The sequence below is a fragment of the Balaenoptera ricei genome, chromosome 13 (assembly GCF_028023285.1).
Source record: "Balaenoptera ricei isolate mBalRic1 chromosome 13, mBalRic1.hap2, whole genome shotgun sequence".
Taxonomy (NCBI): Eukaryota; Metazoa; Chordata; class Mammalia; order Artiodactyla; family Balaenopteridae; genus Balaenoptera; species Balaenoptera ricei.
Window position 1 is genome coordinate 51,160,185 of NC_082651.1, and position 17,038 is coordinate 51,177,222.

At 45.1% G+C, this 17,038-nt stretch overlaps 1 long non-coding RNA gene across 3 annotated transcripts in view; it reads left to right on the forward strand.

The window, feature by feature from the left end:
* The window catches only part of LOC132377181 (uncharacterized), a 108,417-nt gene that overhangs the window by 36,149 nt on the left and 55,230 nt on the right, over nt 1–17,038 (forward strand). For all 3 annotated transcript variants that reach the window (XR_009506561.1, XR_009506562.1, XR_009506560.1), the window contains exons 3-4: nt 4,983–5,133; nt 5,630–5,825. This is a non-coding gene — a long non-coding RNA (uncharacterized LOC132377181). The remainder of the gene's footprint in view (nt 1–4,982; nt 5,134–5,629; nt 5,826–17,038) is intronic.

Genomic DNA, 17,038 nt, shown 5'->3' on the forward strand with positions numbered 1-17,038 from the left:
GGTAAGTGAAATGACAATATAAAGACTTATTAGGAAATGATTAGATAGAGGAGATAACTGGCCTATACAAGACAAAGTATGATGATCAAAAGTGCTATACATGTGGTCACCAGAAACTTGGAACAGACTGTTTCCTGAGAATAAATTAGTACAGAAACATTACCCATAACATTTATGCCAAACTCTTTTAGCAGATAAAATATTACACTGGGATGTAATAGGCTTTAAAGCAACATGATACAAGACAAAACACAGCAGGGACTTATGAAAATAACTTCTAATAAGGTTTTGGCCTTCTCTTTGTGTGGGATCCAAGGTGGAGTGATCTTTGCAAAAGTCCATTCTAGGGTTAACAGTTTGTTGGCTTGACTTATAACTTTTAAATATTTAAACACATATTTTGTAGGCCTCCCTTTGCACTCTTGCCCTGGCAAGTGTAACCACTGTCTTGGATTGGACTCTGTCTTCTGCAGCACATCTGGGGCTTTGATCGGCGAGCCCTAGAGACACAGCACCCTAACCCAGGGAAGGACCGGCCTAACCAGAGCAGGGCTAATGCTGCAGCAGGTGAGGGGCACAACAGTCTTTGGTGAGCCTCAAATCCTGCCTGGAGCGTGGCTGCTTCATCTGCCTGTGCCAGCTGGCCCTGCTGGAGAACTGTGGTTGGCCATTCTGTTATAACTCAGGTGTGCACTTAAGGAAAGCAAACCATCCACTCCCTGTCAGGCAGTGGGGCAGTGAGCATCCTTTCTATCCTCACCCCCCTCTAATGGGAGAAATGGTATTTACTGCAGGCTGTAAATGGCTCTTCATTCTTTCCTAACACATACCATTCTATGATGGAAATTTTAAATTGAGAGGCTGTGATACAACCTAAAAGAAACTCCATTAGTGATGCAAGCAGCCAGAAGGATTCTTTGTTTAGGGGAAGTGATGAACATAGGAGGGACCAGAGAGCTGAGACACAGCCCAGAGACCGGCTTCAGGGCCCCGATGAGGCAGAAAACACTCAGGGCAAGTCCAGTTCCTGTGGGTCATGTGTTCCTCGGAACCCTCTACCCTTCATTTGCCTTCCTCTCCTCTCCTCCCCCTTTCCTTGCCCGTCCCCCAGGCTCCCACACTCCTTTCTTTTTTGTGTTCTTATGAAGACATATTAAAGATTAGAAAGGGATTACAGAGGCAGGCATGGCTAGTCTTTGTTAAATAGAACTTTCAGAAATAAAGGGGAAAACCAAAACTATTTCCCCCTTCAAATGAGTTGTATTTCTCTCAGGCCAAAGAACTCTTGGGGATTTCCCCCAGGATCTCTTTTACCAAGGCTGTTTGTTTTGTTTTTCATTTGTGAGTAGGGACTATTTCATTCACTAAATCAATATTTACTGAGCTTGCATTATAAGCAAGCAGTGTTCCAGGGGCTGGAGAAATTGGAGTAAACTAAAATGACAGAAATCCTGCCCTCGTTCCCTGTACATTCTTTTTTTTTCCTTTTTTTTCATAAATTTATTTTACTTATTTATTTATTGGCTGTGTCAGGTCTTCGTTGCTGCGTGGGCTTCATTGCCGTGTGCGGGCTTCTCATTGCGGTGGCTTCTCTTGTTGCGGAGCATGGGCTCTAGGCACGTGGGCTTCAGTAGTTGTGGCGCGTGGGCTCAGTAGTTGTGGCGCGCGGGCTCTAGAGCGCAGGCTCAGTAGCTGTGGCGCACGGACTTAGCTGCTCCGCGGCATGTGGGATCTTCCCGGACCAGGGCTTGAACCCATGTCCCCTGCATTGGCAGGCGGATTCTTAACCACTGTGCCAGCAGGGAAGCCCTGCCTGTACATTCTATGGGGAGAACACGCAATAAACAAGACAATGACAACAATAATGCGTGTGTGTTGTGTTTGGGGGTGAGAAGTGCTAGGGAGAAAATAAAGACGAGTACAGTATAATGTAGGGTGGTCAGGGAAGGCCTCACTGAGGAGGTGGAATTTAAAGAAAGACCTGGAGGAGGTGGAAAGAGGTATGAGGATATCTGAGGCAGAAGCATTCTCAGCATAGATGAGAGCAAATGCAAAGGCCAGAGGCAGGAGCATGCCTGGCAAGTTTAGGGATCAACAGGCAGGCCAGTGTGACTGACTCAAAAACAGGATGAGCACAGAAAAGACTAGAAGATGAGGTCAGAAGGGTGTGGGTGTGTGGGTGGGGGATGGTGGAGGGCCTTTTTAAGCACTTTGATGTACTCTGAGCAAGATGAGAAGCCACCATTTGGTTTAAGCCTAGGAGTGACATGATCTGATTTGCATTTTAAAAGGATCCCTTGCTGCTGTGTTAAGAATAAGCCGTGAAGGACAAGGGTGAAACCAATTAGGAGGCTGTTGAAATAATCTCAGGAAGAGAAGAAAGTATCAATATCTTACACCAGGGTAGTAGTAATAGAGATGGTGAGGAGTGGGGAGATTCTGGATATATTTTGAAAATACAGTCAAAAAGATTTGCTAATCGGTTGGTTGTGGGTGTGAGGAAGAGAAAGGAGCCAAACAGAATGTCAAGGTTTTTGACTTGAGCAACTAGAAAAAGGGTTTTGCTATGAATTGAGACAGAAGGCTTCACGGGTGCAGGTTGGGAAGAAGATCAGGAATTCAGTTGCGGGAACTTACACCCTAGATCCCTGTTAGACAAGTGAAGGGCCCAAGTAGGCAGGCAGATAGATATATGAGCTTGGAATTCAAGGGTAGGGTTGGGGCAGGAGATTAACTTTGGGGGCCATCAATGAAGAGATGGTATTTAAAGGCCAAGAGATGAAGAAGTTTTTGAGGGAATGACAGCAGATGGAGAAGTCCAAGATGTGGGTCCTGGAATGGTCTAGTGTTTATGACTGGGAAGAAGAAGAAAAACAAGCTGAAAGACAGAAGGGCCAGCCAAGAGCTAGAAGGAGAGTAGGGGAAACATGGTGTCTGTCCTGGAAGCCAAGTGAAGAAGACCCATCAAGGAAGAGGCAGCGTTGACTGTTGCTGACAGAGTGAGTAAGATGAGGACTGGGAATCCTCCGAAGTCAGAGTCACTGGTGACCTTGAGAAGAGTCCTGTCAGTGGAGTCGGGGGTGTGAAAGTCTTGATGGAAAGGTTCAAGAACAAATGAAGAGGAGGGATTGCGGCCAGTGAGTTCAAACGATGCTTCAAAGGCCACTAGTTGTAAAAGGAAGAGAGAACTGGGGCTCAATCTAGAGGAGGATGTAGGGTTGAGAGAGGTTTTTAAATATAGAAGAAATAACCACATTTGTACATTGATGGAGAAGATCCAGTAGAGAGGGAAAAATGGAAGATTCAGGGCTAAGGGGCTCTACCTTGTAATATTACGAACACCTACATTGTATTGACTGCTAATATGTGTTAGGTTTTTATATATGCTATTCATTCCTTAAAACATGAGATATATGTTAAGGTTCCCATCTTATTAACGAGGAAATTGAGACTCAGAGACATTGAGTTTCTTGTCCAAGGTCACCCAGCGAGGACAGAGAAGGGCTGGGTCAGAGCCCAGTCTGTCTGAGGGAAGCTCAGGCCATCTTGCTCCTAGGCTCACCAGCTACCCTTCTGGTTGTGGAGTTTCCCGGGCACTGAAGGGGCATATTTACTGTCTTAAATCCCTGACTAAAGGAAGAATCTGTGTACTTCTCACAACCATGACCAGAGACTTCAGTCATGGGGAAAGTCTGAGTCATTCTGCTTTCCCTTCTTTCCTAAACCCTGGGACAGGAGACAACAGAGAAGGTGCCTTGGCGTTTGGTTTGCCCCAAACCTCTATACATTAGACATCTAATGAATAACGTTATGCTGTATGTTGGAATATACAAAGGGATGGAAATCAAGAGTCCTGAGTTTTAGTCATGACTGTTACTATATGGTTATCTTACTTCCGCCAAGTCAATGAACTTTGAGTTCAGTGTCCTCATTAGCAAAAGGGGAATAAAAATATCTGTCCTGTCTGCTGCTTGGGTGGTTGTGAAAACATCACACTATATCCCCTCTACCCCCAGTACTCCCGCCATATGTGAGATCATATGCCATTTCCAAAGTGTATCACATACGATGGCACCAGTGGCTCTCAATACCCGATGCACAACAGAGCCCGGCAAGCTTATACAAATACTGCTCTCCTGCTAGGATGTGGGGCAACTAGAATTTACAAGCGCTACTAACGGAGTGTAAATCGGTACACCCACCTTAGATAGCAGTTTGGCAGCATCTATTGAAGTTGAGCCAATACCTCCCTGTGATCCAGCATTTCCAGTCCTGGGTTTATCCCCAAGAGAAATGAGTACCCAGGTGCATCAAGAGACATGTACAAGGATGTTTGCAGAAGTATTATTTGCAATCGCTCAAACTGCAAACAACTCAAATGCCCATCAACAGTAGAATAGACTAATTGTGGTATATCATATATAATGGCATACAGACCAGTATTGAAAGTTTGCAAAATACAGCTGCAATCACATGGGTGAATCTCACAAATATAATATTCAATAAAAGGAACCTGACATAAAAGATTTTCCTCAAAACATGAGATATCATACAATTAGGAAAATCAGGAAAATCTTAAACCTCAGTGGTGTTAGAAGCCAGGACAGCAGTTATCTTTGGAGAAGAGGGAATGAGTAGATTTTACAGGGAGGGCACAAGAAGGGCTTCTGAGTTGCTGGTGATGTTTGTGTGTGTGTGTGTGTGTGTGTGTGTGTGTGTGTGTGTTTTCCTCAGTGATGCTTATACAAATTAAAAATACATACATGTTTGGATAATTTGCTGAGCTGCGCACTTAAGATTTGTGCACTTTTTTGTTTTTTGTCTATTTTACTCCAACTAGAAAACAAAACTGCTGCCTAGTTCCCATCCTGGGCCAATTAAATAAGAATTCCTGGGGGTGAAGCCCTGGCCTGGGCATTTTCCAGAGTGCACCCTGTGTTGAGAACACTGCCTCCTGCCTTTGTTGGTGTTGTTCCTTCTAGGGGGGAAGACCTCCAGCTCTGGGTCTGGGTGCTGTGTCTCCGTGCCTCAGGGTGGTGGAGAGGACAGGGCTGTCTGGTGGAGAGAAGGCTGGAGGACCCGGTGTGCTAATGGCTGACAGCAAGAGTGGCCTTCGAGGACATGCCTCTGAGGGTGAGAGAGAGCAACCAAGTTTCTGGAACCTGCAGAATCAGCCTCATGTGGGAATGTGTTAGAAATGCACCCTAGATTTGCTGGGTTAGAAACTCTGGGGGTAGGCCCAGTAATCTGCTTTAACAAACCCTCCAGGTGATTCTGATGCGTCCTGAAATTGGAGAACTACTGCTCTAAAGAGTAGCAAGAAACCAATTTGGCCAATTTGGCAAACCCTCAAGAGATCCATTCTGGGAATAGGCGTTTTGCTGGTTAGTTTGGGTTTTGCCCTCCCCCTCCCCCATTGGTCTTGCCCCAAATCAAACCTATACCATTAGTTCTCAATTCTGGCTGAGGAGCTTTAAAAAAGGTTTCTCCCCTGATGGGTCTCAGGCATCCAGATGCTTCTGACATGGGCCAGGGCTGATAAACTCTGTTCTATATTCAGGTACTTTTGCGGTTGAGACAGATGATTGTTAACACCTGCCCCCAAATTCTTTTGCTTGTTTCCTGCAAGGCCTGTGAAGCAGAAATCAGCGGCTGCTTGTCCAGATCTAAAGGTGTTTCCTGCGGGCCAGTTTGGCCTTGCTTGCAGGTACCTCTGCGGACCACAACGCTGAACCGAGACACCACCTCCGGACACGCACATGGGGCCGGCTCTTCAGCTACACATCAAACACCAAGTCTGCTGCCCATGCTGGTTGCCGAGTGAGGTAATGTGAGTTAAACCCCTTAGTTTGGTGCACAGAGAAAATGTCAACAAATGCTAGCTATCCTTATCTTCATTATCTAAAGTGTGTGGATCCCTTTTCATTTAAGCTCATAAGATACCTGCTTGGAAAGGCCCATCTTGGTTGTTTCATCTTGAATTCTCTATCCCCCCAACTTTCCTGCAAAGCCCAGGAGGGACCATTCACATTCATGAGAGTTGTTCTAAGCCAGTGGCTCTTAAAATGTGGTGGTGATGGTGGTTTGGCGTGTGGGGGGCGGGGGGTGGTAGTCAGTAGCATGAGTATCACCTGGGGAATTTGTTAGGCCTGCAAACTCCCGTCACCAAAAAAATTTAATAATAATAAATAGGGCAGGAGGAAACTTTTGGAGATAATGGATATGTTTATGGCATAGATTGTGGTCATGGTTCCACGGGTGTATATTTATTTCCAAGTTCATCAGATATATGTTAAATATCTACAGCTTTTTGTATGTCAATCATTCTCCATAAAGTGGTTTAAAAAAAAAAAATGCAAACTGTTGGGCCCCACCCCAGAACTTCTATATCAGAAACTCAGGAGCTGCGGCCCAGCCATCCATGTGTGGTTCTGATGCTCACATTTGAAAACTACTGTTCTGAGCCCTTGCCTCTCAAGACTGTTAGAAATGCAGAATCTCACACCCCAAGCCGGTTGACTGAATTAGAAACCCCAGGTCATTGGGATGCACATTAGAGTTTGAAAAGCACTGCTCTAAGCTCCCTCCCTGGATCCGGTTAGAATTAGAACACCAGAAGGGTGCATTCTTGGATTGCAGCTTCTCGGCTTCTCACAGAAATGCCATCACGGGACGATAATTTAAGTGTAAGAAACAAATGCCTGAAAGACCTTTGTGTATCTGTGAAAAACAATTTCTACTACCTTTTATCCCCCTCAGATAAAGATTCATCCTGTCGATTTTCTTAGAGGTTAGAGCAAGCATGTATGTCTGTTTTTGAGAAAGAAGTTGAAGTTATGAAACCCGTTATACCTAAGTTGCCAAGACAGATTTTACCTCAGTTCTAAGCAATAGTCCTAATAGATACAGGTTCTCTCGTACAGCTCTCCCTTCTCCATAATGTGACCTTAGTGTTTTCATTCTTGTTTTAACAATTCTATTGCGGCTGCCTTTTTTTATTATTATAAGTAGGCTCAGATATTGGGTGAGATGATAAGAAATAAGTGTCTGTCTGATACTTTGGAGCATCTCTGCCTGTATAAAACATAGTGATTTCAAGAGTTCAGTTAAAATCCCTTTTGTTCCATGAAGCTTTCCTGGCGCTCTCCACCACAGCTGTAATTCATATGGCCTCAGATAACATTATATGTATCACATGTTGCCCAGTATTTTGTGAGTTAATGTTTGTAAAGTGCTTGAACAGTGTAGGAACATAGTAGATACTCAAATTATAATGATTACCATTACCACTGTTATTGTCATTGTTTATATATACTTGTCATTCCTACCAGACCATGAGCCTCTTCGGGGTGAGGAGAGGGCCTTATTTATTGTTGGATTCCCAAATAAGCCTGGTTTATGTTGCACTCACAAGAGCTTCTTACACATAACATGAATGAGAGTAAATATGAGAGTGCTTTGAAAAGGAAAACATGATTTATTGCCATTGTTGGAGCATTGGGTCTCGGTGTAGCCTATCCAAAGAGAAAAGCTATTGTGCCAACAAGAGCAGCACATCCCTTAGCCTCAGTCCCAGAGGGCATCAGAAAAAAAAAAAAAAAAAAAAAAGGGAAGTGAGGGATAAATGTCACCAAAGTTGTCAGTGAAACTCAGTTCAGAAGAAACTCTGACCAAAACCAAAATGAAATCAACTGAAAATGTTAATGGTCATTTTTAGTAAGTCACAAGAATTTGAAGAAAGGCTATTTTAATAAGTAGAATGATTTCGTTTTCCATATAGCCTAGGAAATTAAGATCTAGATAGTTTCTTTTACTTAGTCTCAGGTCTACTTTGCACCTCTTTTGCAGAAAGCAGTATGGTTTCATCTTCAATAACTTGTCAAAAAAAGAAGCAAAATGGATAGTGTCTTAAGTATTTGTTTTCAAGAGAAAAACACATTGGAGGTCATTTGTGGGGTTATTCCACATAGTATTCTAGGGGGAAAAGAAAGTTCAGGCAAGAGAAGAAAATTGAGTTAAGAATCAGGTTTGCATGATGTGCAGAAGCAGGTTCGTGGTGAAACTAACAAAACCTGAGATACGCGGCCCCTCACTTAGCTCCAGCCTCTTCCAAAGCCCCAAGAGGGACCCTTGCAATTTTGTGTTTGTAATTTGGCATTAGTGTTCATAAAATGGGCTTTCCAAGTTGTATAGGTTTCAGGCTCTATAAAACTGGGACCGCTCCTGAGGAAATGCCTCTCTATTTCTGTAGCTCTTGCTTTTCAGATTTACTTTTTTACGATCTTTTAGCTCTGCTTTGCCAGATAGGTGATGCAAAAACTAGGGGTTTGATAATGAGGAAGAAGGTCCTTGGAGACATGCTGGGAGGAGAGATAGATACAGCTGAGAGCCAAGTGATGAAATGTAGATTCTAGAGTGTTTTCCTTCAAGGATTATCACCGTCCTAGGGTAGAGATTTGCAACCGTGGCTAAGTTTCTCCCCAAGAGACATTTGGCAATGTCTGGAGACATTTTTGGTTGTCATAAAAGGGTTGGTGTGGGTAGGCTGCTGCTGGCATCTAGTCGGTAGGGGCCAGGGGCGCAGCTAAACATCCTACAATCCACTGGACAGCCCCCTGCAGCAAAGAACTGTCTGGTCCCAAATATCAATAGTGCTGATGTTGAAAAATCCTGTTCTAGGGTACTTGTTGCACTGCAGGTCACTGACAACTCAGGTTGTCAAAATGAAGTGCTCAGGACTGCCCTGGCGGTCCAGTGGTTAAGAATCCACGCTTCCACTGCAGGGGGCACGGGTTCAATCCCTGGTTGGGGAACTAAGATCTCACATGCCACCCACGGTGCGGCCAAAAATAAAAACAATAAAATAAAAATGAAATGCTTAGCAAACAGCATGAGGTACCTTCTCAAAGGCATTTTGCAGTTTGGTCTCTCCCATAAACTATTGTTCGGCACATACCTGGCTCTTCCTTCTTTAGTACCTTCCATTCCACCGCCAACGCACAGGCAAAGGCTGTGGGAACAGTGGCTCTAACTAAAATAATGGTGAAAACCTGCTTCCAGCTCTGCTGTGTGAGAAACAGGGAGTCCCTCCTACAGTGGCTTCAATGCTACAGAAGAACCACAGGCCCTGAAGTGGTGCTTTGTTGTGCAAATCCTGATCAAAAGACCAGCTTCCCTAAAACTAAAACAACCAGCTGTTTCCCTTGGCAACGTGAATGTCAAGGCAATGCCATGGAAATGTCCACACCATGAAAATGTTGATCCCACTCCCAGGCTGCTGAGCCCCACTAGTTCAAATCCCAGCGTTGCCAGTGGACTGCCCCAAATTCCTGCCCTCTGACCTCAGCAGGTCCTCACTGCCTTTTGGCCTGCCTTCTAATCACCTTCTAATTGTGTGTCTTATTCCCATGGCAACTCACTTCCCCCAAGGCCCCAAACTTTTCTCTCCCTGTTTCCCTTCTGCAGATGTCCTTGCCTCATGCTTTCCTGAGATGAGTAACAAAATAATCATAGCTGCTATCATTTATGCAGCAACCACAAACACTAGGCTGGTGCAGTATGTACGCTTCATCTGCAACGTATCGATAACCCTGTTTTGCAGATGATGAAACCAGAGCTTAAAGACTTCTTCCAGCCTCTAACTGCTTCCAAGTCACAATGCAGGCATTTGATCCCAGGACTGCCCATCTCCAGGATGAACTTCTTGTACTTCTATCTTCTCCCCTAAAAATATGTCTCTGTCTTGATCCCTGGGTATTGGAGGAAGAAAAGTTCTTTCAACCCAAAATTTCCTCCTCCATCTTGATCTTTTTTTAAATTTTATTTATTTATTTATTTATTTATTTATGGCTGTGTTGGGTCTTCGTTTCTGTGCGAGGGCTCTCCGTAGCTGTGGCAAGTGGGGGCCACTCTTCACCGCGGCGCGCGGACCCCTCACCACCGCGGCCTCTCCCGTTGCGGAGCACGGGCTCCAGACGCGCAGGCTCAGCAATTGCGGCTCACGGGCCCAGTTGCTCCGCGGCATGTGGGATCCTCCCAGACCAGGGCTCGAACCCGTGTCCCCCGCACTGGCAGGCAGACCCTCAACCACTGCGCCACCAGGGAAGCCCCATCTTGATCTTGATTTCCTCCTGTCTCTCACTGAACTTCACTGCTTTGCCTCTCCCCCTTCCCTCTCTCTTTAGCTCAGCCCCTCCTCCCTACAAATGCATTCGGTCTGCCCTGCTTCTCGGACACACTCCTGCTTCATCTGCCTCCTTTGCTTCACTGTTAACTTGTCAATATGGCCACCTCTTCTGCTCCCTCATGCACTCCTTGGCCTGTCCAGTCGCCTATTCCATGAGCAAAACCTAGCTCCCTTTCTGGCTCTGTGTGTCCTTGGCTCCCCTCTGCTCCCTCCTGGATGGGCACCATGTCCATCTCCTACTCTTTTGCTTCTCAGTACCCTCAGGATGGTGCCCTGAATAGAGAGGGTGATGATGATGACCTCACCTTCAGAACTGGGCAAAAATCAGACAAACACTTCCCAGGGGCCAGGGAGATGGCTGAAGCAGGGCTCCCAGGGAAATTCCTTTGGGCTGGAGTTCTGTTCAGCAGAATGGCCACACACTATTACCATTTTTAGAGCAGTGATTACCAAATGGAAATACCCTATTTCACCAGAGACTGAGACCCGAAGTCACTAGCTTCATATCTAAATGTCATTCACCTCTTCACTGTAACTGAGGCTCTGAGAAACAGAGACACATGACCACATGCTAGGGGATTCAATTCCTGTTTTTCCTTCCTGTTTGTCCTCTGCTAAATTCAAAAAAGAAATACCTAAAAGAAACTTCTTGGTATTGTTATCCTGGTAACATATTATTGCTACATCTGTGGAGGTAAAGTTAAATGAAATAATAAATGGTTTTTGAGCTGTTGGCATCAAATGCCATCAGTTTTTAAAAGACAAGTAAATAACATCTAGGCACTAAATCTGTATTTGATAGCAAAGATCCCTTCTCTGGGTAATTCCATTCTCATACCCTCTCCACTGAAGTGTCTATAGGGGTTTCCATACATTGGTATTAGTAAACTTTTGTCTAACATTCATCCATCTATCTATGGGTTCATTCCTTATCAAAACTGTGTGCTCAGTCCTTGGATAAAACAGACACAGTGCCTGTCCTCAGGGAGTGTAGTCTAATCTGGCACTTATAATTCCATGTGATAGGTGCTAAATTGGAGAAATGTGGGGTGTGGTTGGAATATTTTCACAGATACTCACCCTAGACTTGGGCGTGGCTGATCAGGGCCATATCAGTAATATCTAAGGTAAAACCTGAGTGTGTTAGGTGAGGGTGGAGGGGTGAAGTTGTGGGGAAGGGTTGTCCCAAGAAGAGAGAATAGCATTCTAGAAGGCTCATGTCAAGGGAGAGAAAGTTTTAGGGAACTGAAAAGAAGTCATTCTCAGTAGATCAGAGAAGAGAAGAAGAATGGAGAAAGATTATCATCATCATCATCATCCTCATAGTTAATACTTTAGATGCATAAATTGGGTTCTGTTATTATCCCCATTTTGCAGATGTGGAAACCGAGGCACTGAGAGGTTACAGTAATTTTCCCAGGGTCACCCAGCCAGTATGTAGCAGATCCCAACACAACCCAGGATCTGTGCACTTAACTGACAAAATATTGCCTGCCATCCTACCTTTGAGATATTCTCCAAACTTCCTCCCAGCAATGATTTGGGGACCCAAGGAGAAAAAAATAGATTGAGGCAGTGACTTTTATATTTAGTAGGAAGTCTGAGTGGAAATCTTAACCAAAGAAAGCCTGTTCTCCTCTGTCTGCTCCCCTCTGTAAATCAAATTACGGTAGGGAATCCCTGGCGGTCCAGTGTTTAGGACTCCATGCCTTCACTGCCAAGGGTGTGGCTTCCATCCTTCATTGGGAACTAAGATCCCACAATCCTCGTGGCCAAAAACAAAAACAAAAAATCAATACAGATTAAGGTAAAGACAATGCTCTCCTGAGGGGAATTTTCATTTAAATGGAGGAGGAGCCAAAAAGTTTTGAGTACCCTAACAAGTAGGGTGGACAGAGGGAGACGATTTGGGGTGGAGGCCCAGCTCTCCAGGGGCTCAAGTAGGTGGTACATAAGGGACTACCTAGTCATATAATCGGAAGCATCTTTTTGGCCTAGAAGAGTTGGTATGAATCACTAAACTCTTAATTTTCTAGTAGGGAATGACTTAGGCTCTTAAGAGTTGCACATTAGAAGTTTTTTCCCTCACTCCAATTACTAATGACATAAGTGAAAATTACTCAAGGTGACTCAAGGAGTAGGCTTATTCAGAGGTAGCTGAGTTTTCTTTAATTCCGTGACTGATCTAGAACAAACAAAAGCTTCATATCCCTTAAGGTGGAAACCAAAAACAGTTTAATGCCATAAGCTTTGTGAGCAAAGACTTCAAAGTGGTGAAGTATGTGGACAGTACACCCAAGCTTGGAGCATGGTGATACGACTTCTCAAGACCAGACAATCTCTTGTGGACAATTACCCACTAGTTCGATTAAACCTTGAGCCTATAAGAAATCTAGCATTTGTTCATGACTAATTTTTCCTAGAATAAATCCATTTCAGTATGAAATTTACTGTATATCACCTTTCCTGAATAAAATGCTCACTTCTCCTGTTTCATCCCAGTTGCCTAATTCCTTCTCAAGAGAGTAGACAAGGATAGGTGATATTTTACCTGCTGAGACGGGCTTGCGTCAAAATACCCATCTCCAATACCTCCTGTGGTGAAAAGGATGAGGACCGAGCACTATTTTCCATGTTTATTTCCCAAATTGGGCAAGTTGATGGTTTACATGTGTATAATAGGTTGGATTAGAAAAGGAGCTTTGGAGAAGCTTATGGCCAGTGGTGGGCCACAGTTACTTGGTTTAGTTAGCTGCCTGAGCGGGCAGGATGTGTGTGTTTCATATCCTTGTTTATACCAGTACTAGGGAACTCAAAGTCACGTGGAAATAGGATATGGTTTATCAGTTAGTCCTTTCTACTCAAACCATTCCCCACCCCTCATCAAAAAATGAACAATAGTTTTATTGGCCCTCTCCCTACTACTTAAAACTCCTTCTGCCACTTGGCCAGATCTGATTTTGCTATTTCTCTCAGGTACATGGATAGAGAGCTTGGTTAAGAAATTCTGCTTCAAAGGGAGATCAGCTCAGTGCTTTGTGACCACCTAGAGGGGTGGGATAGGGAGGGTGGGAGGCAGACACAAGAGGGAGGAGATATGGGGATATATGTATATGTATAGCTGAGTCACTTTGTTATAAAGCAGAAACTAACATACCATTGTAAAGCAATTATACTCCAAGAAAGATGTTTAAAAAAAAAAAAAAAAAAGAGTTCGCCTGCCAATGCAGGGGACATGGGTTCGGTCCCTGGTCCGGGAGGATCCCACGTGCTGTGGAGCAACTAAGCCCGTGCACCACAACTACTGAGCCTGCGCTCTAGAGCCTGTGTGCCGCAACTACTGAAGCCCGCGCGCTGAGAGCCTGTGCTCCGCAACAAGAGAAGCCACCACAGTGAGAAGCCCACACACCACACCACAACGAAGAGTAGCCCCCGCTCGCCGCAACTAGGGAAAGCCCGCGCGTGGCAACAAAGACCCAACGCAGCCAAAAAAAACCAAAAAAACCAAAAAAGATGGCTCAACAGCTCAATCACAGGAAGGGCAGGGCATCAGATATGAGGGAACCAGGGAAAACATCCCTCCCTCATCCTGCCTCCTCCTCCCACAATCCTTCTCTCTGGCTAACTCTCTACAAGGATGCTTTCTTCTCTCTCCCTGCAGATAGGGGTTGTCCCCAACATGGTGGTGCCACAGCCTCACATTTCCCATCTTCTATCCCTCTCTTTCTCTGTCTTGACTGGCTTAGCCTCCTACCTGACCATCAAATGTTGGAGTTCCTCGAGGCTCTATCCTAGGTCCTCTTACTTCCTCCCTCAGAGATCCTCACAGTTTTAATCACCATCTCTACTTAGAGAGTTCCCATATTTATTCTCCAACACAGACCTTTCTCCACGCTCTAGGCCTATGTAGCCAATTGCCTACCTGGTATCTACTCTTGGGTATCTCAAAGGCATCTGAAATTTTCCCCTTCTTTCTTGGTAACAAAATCCCCATGTTGTTGGAAGTGGCAACGTACCTGGCTGAAAAGATCACATTTTCCAGCTTCCCTTTGCAGTCAGGGGTGGACAATGAGATGTACGCAGAAGTAATTAAGTTGAGCTTCTAGGGAAAGTCCTTTATAAAAGGCTGACTCAGCTGGAAGTTTTGCCATTTTTGCCCTTATGCCTTCCTCCTCCTTCTGCCTGGAATGTGGATGTGATAGCTAGTGCTTGAGCAGTCATCTTGAGAGTATGAGGAGAACTTGAAGATGGAAATGAGCACTAAAAATGGCAGAGAAAATGGTGGAAGGAGCTTGGGATAAAGATGCTTTCTTTCTATCTACAGACAACTTTTAGGTGAGAAATGATAAATGTCTATCTTATTGAAGCCACTCCTATTACAGGTCTCTATAACTAGAACAAAACACAGTTCCTAACACATAATGGTCTCTTCCTACACCTCTATCCTCATCTGGCATCAGACCACACTCCAACCTTCTCCCTCTTCTCAAGTCATGCCATCCTCTCTGCCTATACTCACCATGCTCTCTTCTGCCACTTAGTCTTCTCACGTGCCATTCCCAATGCCTAGATCTCAGCTCAGTCACCACTTCCTCTGGGAAGCCAGCCATGACCAATTTCACCCATCACAGGTCTCAGAGTACCACCAGCCTCTTCTTTGTAGTAATTGTTCCCTTTGTAATTTCACAATCTAGTAGGAGGGACTAGTCTAGTCCCTCCCACTAGACTACAACCTCCATGGAGGCAGGACTGTGTCCTTTCCTTTTATTACCATTGTATCCTTTATACCCAAGCCTAGTTTTGTAATAAGTGCTCACCTCCAAAAAAGGAAAATAAATGCAACAGAAAGGAGTTACTCAGGTCTCTCTGGTCCATATTTTTAAAATCCTAGGGAAGAATTCAGCTGGTTTAGTTAAGGCCAAGTTTCCACCTCAGGCCAAGAGCCAGGTCTGTAAGAACATGGCAGCCCTCATTCAAATCACATGTTTGGATTAGGAAAAGAAACAATTCCAAAAGAAGGGAAAGGGGATAGGTACATGTAACAATAAATGTCCACCCCTTTAAGGCCATCTTCCGTGCTTATTGTAACCTGCTTTTACCTGGAGGGGAAGGTGGAGGAAGGAGGGTTCACAATATAATTTGGCTCAGGTCTTGCATGACCTGGGAGGGGACCTGGTCCCCAAACTATTGTGTATAATAAGGGGGCCACCTTGGTACATTCCCTCAGGGTCTATTCCCATTGTGGTCAATAGGTCATGACAATAAGACTGAAAATTCTTGTTTTATCCAATTTTACGACTTCCGTTCAATTCAACAACACGTGAAATATAAGCTCTTCACTTAAGTCAAAGCCCTTCCCCTTCTGGCCCCTGCTGCCCTCTCTGATTTCCTCCTATTTCTCAATGCCTGAGCTCAGCCCTGCCTCGGGGACTTTGCACTGCTGTTCCCTCTGCCCTCAACTCTCTGTTCCTAGATCTTGGCAAGGCTGGCTCCTGGGGAGGCCAAGCCAGCAGGGCTGCTATGCATACTTCTGCAGTTTGTATGAGGCACAAAGGTGCTGGACTAAGGGCTGAAATTCAGTTCCAGTGCTGCCCACCAAGCTGTGTGCTCTGAGGAAGAGGAGCACTTTTCTTCACCAAAGAGCATCCTGTAGCAAATCAAGGGTCCCTGGGGCTGCATCTGGCCAGAGGAGATCTTTGTCTCACTTGTACACAAGCCATGTAAGGCTAGTGGTAGCCCATGGCAAGAGGGCCTTCTCATCAGAGCTGGACAGTTTTTTCCTCTACTGGATGAGGATGACCCTGGGGCTAAATTGACCCTGAAGCTGAAAACCTTGCGACCGACGGAAGGTGGAGAGAGCGCTGTGGGGCGATCCTGAAAGGAAGTTCTGCCTCTGCCCTGTGTCGGCGCTCTTGGTTTAGACTCTTCTTCACAACATCTACTTCATTGTCCCACAAGTATATTCTGAGCTCCCATCATGTGCTGGGGGAGGGATCAGTGGTGACCAGGCTCTGCCTTTCGGGAATTTAGTCTAGAGAGAGAAAGATACAAATCAAATAATCACACCAACAACATTTAACATTAAGCTGTGATGAGCCCAGCAAGGAGACGTGGGTGGGGCCTTGAGAGCTCATGGTAGGAGGAGCTAAGTGGAGGCTGGAGTGTTGGGAAGATTTCCTTGAGGAAGTGACTTAACTGAAAATGGAAGGATGGATGGGTAGGAGGTGACTGGGCAGAAAAATGATGGGACTTGATATGGAAGGTAGCCTGATCCAGAGAAGAATAGAACCGTGAGCCCAGCTCTGAGAGCAGGTCACTCTAGTCCCCGAAGGTGTTTCAGACAATGCTTTTGGGCTGTTAAGAATATGCCGTTATTCATCACTGAGGTTACATCTACAAATCATTCTGGTAAGTCACCTTTCAGGGGCTGCCAAGAGCATGACCCAGGGGTGTGCTGGAGCAGAGGCTCCTTTCCACGGTCCAGAGCTGATCGTACACATCTTCCCGACTCCACACTCAGTGGCGTAGCTTTGGCAGCTTGACATTGGTCATGGTGGGAGTATTTACACCATAGAAATTGGTGAACAAGTCAGGGCTTTTTTTTCCTGCAGAGCCGATGTTAAACAGTTATTAGTATTAGCCGCTGAGCATGAACCACTTCTCACAGCCCTGGAGAGGTTGCTCAGTTTCACAGAGAGCATAAGTTTTCTTGAAGAGGTAGAATATATGACAAAGTGACATGGTGGCCTTTGGATTCTGCCTGAGATACCTGGGAAAAGATACTGCCGACCTACCAGAGGTGGAGTATGGTTTCTGCCACTCACGAGCGTTTCCTGGCAATTGACTTCCAAG